The sequence below is a fragment of the Mus pahari genome, unplaced genomic scaffold (genome assembly GCF_900095145.1).
Source record: "Mus pahari unplaced genomic scaffold, PAHARI_EIJ_v1.1 scaffold_10480_1, whole genome shotgun sequence".
In the NCBI taxonomy this organism is placed as follows: Eukaryota; Metazoa; Chordata; class Mammalia; order Rodentia; family Muridae; genus Mus; species Mus pahari.
Genome location: NW_018391929.1, coordinates 15,741 through 21,514, shown reverse-complemented (window position 1 = coordinate 21,514; position 5,774 = coordinate 15,741). Strand labels below are relative to the sequence as shown.

The window sequence follows — 5,774 nt, the reverse complement described above, 5'->3', positions numbered from 1 at the left end:
CATATGTGGCAGCATGAGCTGTCATTTGTGTCTTTGGTCTTACTGATTCTGACAAGTATATCTGATGGGAATATCATTTTGATTTGAATTTACCCAATGGCTACAGATGTTGACCATTTTCCTAAGTGCTTCTCAGCCACTAGAGACTCCTCTGCTAAGAATTCCCTGTTTAGATCTCTCCCAATTTTTAACTGGATATTTAGTTTGTTGGTGTCTGGTTTCTTGGCTTCCTTACACATTTTGGACACCAGCCCTCTGTCAGATATGGAGTTGGTGAAACTATTTTCTCATTCTGTAGGCTCCAGTTTTGTCCTTTTGAATGTGTCCTTTGCTTTAAAGCCTTTCCGTTTCCTGAGGTCCCGTTTATTTATTGTTGATCTTAGTGCCTGAGCTATGATCAGGAAGTTTTCTCCTGTACCAATGAGTTCAAGGTTATTCCCTACTTCCTGGTTTATTAGACTTAGTATATATGGATTTATGTTGGGAATCCAATCTTCTCCAATCACTCCGGAAATCAGTTTGGCAGCTTCTCAGTAACACGTGTTAACCATGTTATAACAAAAGAAAATTAAAAAGAGTAGCTAAGGCACCGGAAGCGGTCCTGGGAGGTGAACATGGCGACCGCCTGGGGCCTATGCTGGGGCCTGAGCCCAACTTGGATGTTGTTGCTTGCACTGCCCACGCGCTGTGCTCGCCTGGTCTGCAAAGACAGGAGCATGCAAAACAAGCCAGCAGTGACATCCCTCTAGATCGGTTAAGCATATCTTACTATCGGAGCAGCGGTCCTGGGGGGCAGAACGTGAACAAAGTGAATTCCAAGACTGAAGTAAGATTTCACTTGGCCAGTGCAGACTGGATTGAGGAGCCCGTGCACCAGAAGATTGCCTCCACACATAAAAATAAGATCAACAAGGCAGAAGAGCTGGTACTTACCTCAGAGAGCAGCCGATATCAGTTCCGCAATCTGGCAGAATGCCTACAGAAAATTCGAGACATGATTGCCAAGACCAGCCAGGTACCCAAGGAGCCATCCAAAGAAGATGCTCAGCTTCAGAGACTCAGGATTGAAAGGATGAATCGGGAAAGGCTAAACCCTGCCATAAAGACAAGCAGGAGGATGACTATGGATTGAAGTTGCCCCACACTGCTGGCATAGGCCCGAGTGTCAGTGCAGCTCCGCAGAGCGCTGACACACACGGGAGACTATTCTCGATTAACTGGAACCCTGCCCGAGCAGCAGCGTTCCTTTGGAGGGAGGCTGCAGATCATCCAGGGCTGCCCCTTCCGTTATCCACCTCATGAACCACTGACTGCAATAAACGTCGAAGCACAGGGAAAAAAAAAAAAGAGTAGCTAAATGAGTTTTTAATAGGAATTTGAATAATGAATGAGATAAGACATAGAGAAACCAAATGTCTTTTTTTAAAAAGACATATTTATTATATGTACAGTATTCTGTAGTGCATATATGCCTGCAGGACAGAAGAGGGCACCAGATCTCATTATAGATGGTTGTGAGCCACCATGTGATTGGACCTCTGGAAGAGCAGACAATGCTCTTAACCTCTGAGCCATCTCACCAGCCCCAAAATCAAATGTCTTAATTAGTGTTTTACTGCTGTGAACAGACACCATGACCAAGACAACTTTTTTTTTTTGGGGGGGGGGGGGCGGGGGAGTTCGAGACAGGGTTTCTCTGTATAGTCATGGCTGTCCTGACCAGGCTGGCCTTGAACTCAGAAATCCGCCTGCCTCTGCCTCCCAAGTGCTGGGATTAAAGGCATGCGGCCCAAGGCAACTCTTATAAGGACAACATTTAAGTGGAGCTGGCTTAAAAATTCAGAAGTTCAGTCCATTATCATCAAGGTGGGAACATGGCAGTGTCCAGGCAGGCATGGTAGAGGAGGAGCTGAGAGTTCTACATCTTCACCTGAAGGCAGACAGAAGACTGGCTTCCAGGCAGCTAGGACAAGGATATTAAAGCCCACACCCACAGTGACAAACCTACTCCAACAGGGCCATACCCACTCCAACAAGGTCACACCTCTTAATAGTGCCACTCCCTGAGACAAACAAACACAAACATCACATCAAACCTCATACAAAAACTAAGCATATAAACATAGACATGGAAATCAACTTAAACTCCTGGAAGCAAAACCAACAAACTGGGGAACAAGCTCACTATACCAAAGTAAAAGCGATTGGAGATTCCAAGTCTACCAGGGCCAAATTTAAGTCCAACTGATCTGTAGGCATCAAGAGCTACTCCAAAATACAAGAAAAGGAAAATGCAGGCAGTGACTAATATCGACTAGTTACTAGCATTCTTCATAATGCTTCCTGTGATGTCCTCACAAGGAACCAACCAATCATGGCTTGTCAGAATGGATAGTGTTTTTTTTTTTTTCTCAGCTTCTGTACCACATCCAGTGCCCTGGTTATTTTTCTCATGGCTGGCACCAAATCCCAGGCCTGAATCAGTTCTAGGAAGGAAGGATTTATTTGTGCACAGGTTTTCATGAGACACAGAAGCCATGGTGTTGTGAGCTTTTTGTTCTATATAGAGATGGGTACTTGGGTGGCTGCTGAAACACATTAGATGATCTCTATTCCCTAGTGACAAAGTTCCCCTAGCTAAGCTCCATCTCCTTGTATTCCACAAATTCCCATACTAGAAATCAAATGTTCAGTATCTGAGACACCTTTAACAAAACCACTGCAATACATTGAATGAGAAATGTCTCCTACAATCTTGGGCATTTGGACACATGTACACCAGTTGTTGGCACAGTTTGGGGAAGAACATTTTACTGTCTAGCCTTGGTGTCAGAAGTCCATTGCTGGGGCTGTCCTTGAGATGAAAAGACCTAGGCTTTATTTGGTCCTCCACCTTCCTATTGACTTGGAGGATATGATGCTCTCGGGTGTCTGCTTGTGCCTTCAAGATTCCAGCTGGCTAAGGCAGAGTCGCAGCCCGGCAGGGGCGGCACGGCACTCGGAGTCCAGCGCTGGCCAGTGTGAGAAGTAGCCAGCAGGCAGCTCCATTGCAGCTGCGGTGCATCCGATCTCCGGGCCTGCATGGTCTCGCTGACATGAAACGCACCCCAGAGCTCGCTGTTTGCTGAGCAAGCACTCTTCCAGTCCCCAGCTCCAAAGTCAAATTGTAGAAGATAATTTCTCCAGAAAGAAAACAAAATTGATGCCTTGCAGCCTGGAAGTTCATTTAGAAATCTGAAATTAGGTACTTCTTCAAAATTTGGACATGGCTAATCAAGGAGCAACAAGACCCAACGGGCCAAATACTGGAAATAAACTATACCAGTTCAAACTGGTCCTTCTAGGAGAGACTTCTGTTGGCAAATCAAGCCTGGTGCTTCACTTTGTGAAAGGCCAATTTCATGAATTTCAAGAGAGTACCATGGGGGCTGCCTTTCTAACCCAAACTGTGGGTCTTGATGACACAACAGTAAAATTTGAAATATGGGATACAGCCGGCCAAGAACGGTATCATAGCCTAGCACCAAACTACTACCGAGAAGCACAAGCAGCCAGAGTTGTGTATGATATCACAAATGAGGACTCCTGTGCAAGAGCAAAAACTGGGTTAAAGAACTTCAGAGGCAAGCAAGTCCTAATACTGCAATAGCTTTGTCAGGAAACAAAACTGACTTAGCAAATAAAACAGCCGCTGACTTCCAGGAAGCACAGTCCTATGCAGATGACAACAGCTTACTGCTTATGGAGACATCAGCTAAGACATCAATGGATGTAAATGAAATATTAATGGCAATAGCTAACAAGCTGCCAAAGAATGAACCACAGAATCCAGGCGCAAACTCGGCCAGAGGACGAGAAGTAGACCTTACTGAGCCTGCACAGCCAGCCAGAAGCCAGTGTTGTAGTAACTGAGCTCCACTGTGAACTCCCTAAATGGCAAAAACCAAGGAATTGGGAACATTTAGCCGGCCCAGTGTGACTTCCAAAAAAGAGACTGTGGTAGAATCAAGTTTCTAATACTGAATTATTTTGAATGTTTTGAACTTCATTTTTAATTACATGCATGTGCTCCTCCGGCAGTAGAAAGGAAAATGAGGACTGTGTGTACACTTGTTCCATGGGAAAGTGCAGGGGAACAGCTCATCTCCAGTGGGTATGGACCCACTCTTAACCCACCCAGTCTCCAAACTGGGATAATAGTCAGGTATGGCATATTCAAGATTACTAATGTATGCTTTAGAAAAACATTTTTAGAAGACTAAAAATATTTATGCTTAACAAAACTCAAGCAAATGGGGTAATTTGATTATCTTTAAAAGTCTACATTTCACATATTAATAAAGCAATCCCAAGAAAACGGTCCTGCATCTCCAGAAAGAAGGAATGAATATTGGTGACATCTTAATTTTATTCAGTCCTGTTACTTCTTAAAATTTGATTGAAAAAAAAAGTCACATGCAACCCCATGCTGTTTTAGGAATATAAAACTGATAAATGCATTTTAATGATAGTGGTACCTTCATATTAGCTTTTTTTTTAAGAAGTGGAAACAAACCAGGTATCTGCTTTCTATTTAATCACTGTTGGCTATTCCATAGAGGTCTGTCTGGAACAGGGAGGGGGCTCTGCTTCCCTTTGGGCATAATTAGTCAGTGCACTAACAATTATGTACATTCAAACTTGATTATTTTGAATATGATCTTCAGCTGTACTGTAAATAGAGTACTGCACTGTAGTCTCCATATGTTTATTATTTCTATGTGTGTGTGTGTGTGTTTTGAGACAGGGTTTCTCTGTATAGCCCTGGCTGTCCTGGAACTCACTTTGTAGATCAGGCTGGCCTCGAACTCAGAAATCCACCTCCCTCTGCCTCTGCCTCCCGAGTGCTGGGATTAAAGGCGTGCACCAATACCACCTGGCTTCCTATAATATGTAAGAATTGCCTAAACATATACAAAGTGTACAGTTACTAAAACAGCTAATTCTTTCTTTCTCCCCTGTGAAAGGAAGGGGCTTTGCTGTNCTTACATGGCTAGAACCATAATAAACAATGTACTTGCGATTTGTAACATAAGTATTACGATACTATTAGTAATAATCTTGGAGCCTTGTTTTGGGGAGTCCATTTTATTTTAATCAGTATATTGCACTAATTATTTTAGGTATTTTCATTATATGAACTCTGCCATGTGTCAGATGATTTGATCTATTTAAGTGCATTTTATAGTAACTCAAAATTAGTAAGGAAGACCGGGTCACCTAGGGCACAGAGTCGGCGGACACCCCCATGGTCCCTAGCGGACTGCCCAAGGGATCTTAGGATCACTGGTGAGTGGAACACAACTTCTGCTCCAATCCAATCACGCACGGGACCTGAGACAGCACTAGGGAAGCAGAGAACCAGCCTGACCAGGGGCACAAATCCCTTCCTGTCTGTACCAGCACTGGGTCACCTAGGGCGTGGAGTCTGCGGACACTCCCACGGTCCCTAGAGGACTGCAGACGCAATCTTAGGATCACTGGTGAATGGAACACAACATCTGCTCCAATCCAATACTGACAGGCCTGTGACAGCAGGATCAAGGACACCAGATCCTTTCCTGATCAGAGGCTCAGGTTCCTTTTGATCAGTTCTGGTTTACCTTAGTTTCGAACAGACCAGACAACTCCACGGTCCTCAAAGGAGACACAACTTTCATGCACTGTAACACGCCCAGGATCTTAGGACAACAGGATCCCAGGATATCAGGAGCTGGGTCACACTAGTATTTGAG

At 44.2% G+C, this 5,774-nt stretch overlaps 2 pseudogenes; both read left to right on the top strand.

Moving 5' to 3' along the window:
- The first annotated feature begins 614 nt into the window (after positions 1-614).
- Positions 615-1,132, top strand: LOC110314756 (annotated as a pseudogene).
- Positions 1,133-3,265: 2,133 nt separating this feature from the next.
- Positions 3,266-4,754, top strand: LOC110314755 (annotated as a pseudogene).
- Positions 4,755-5,774: the final 1,020 nt, after the last annotated feature.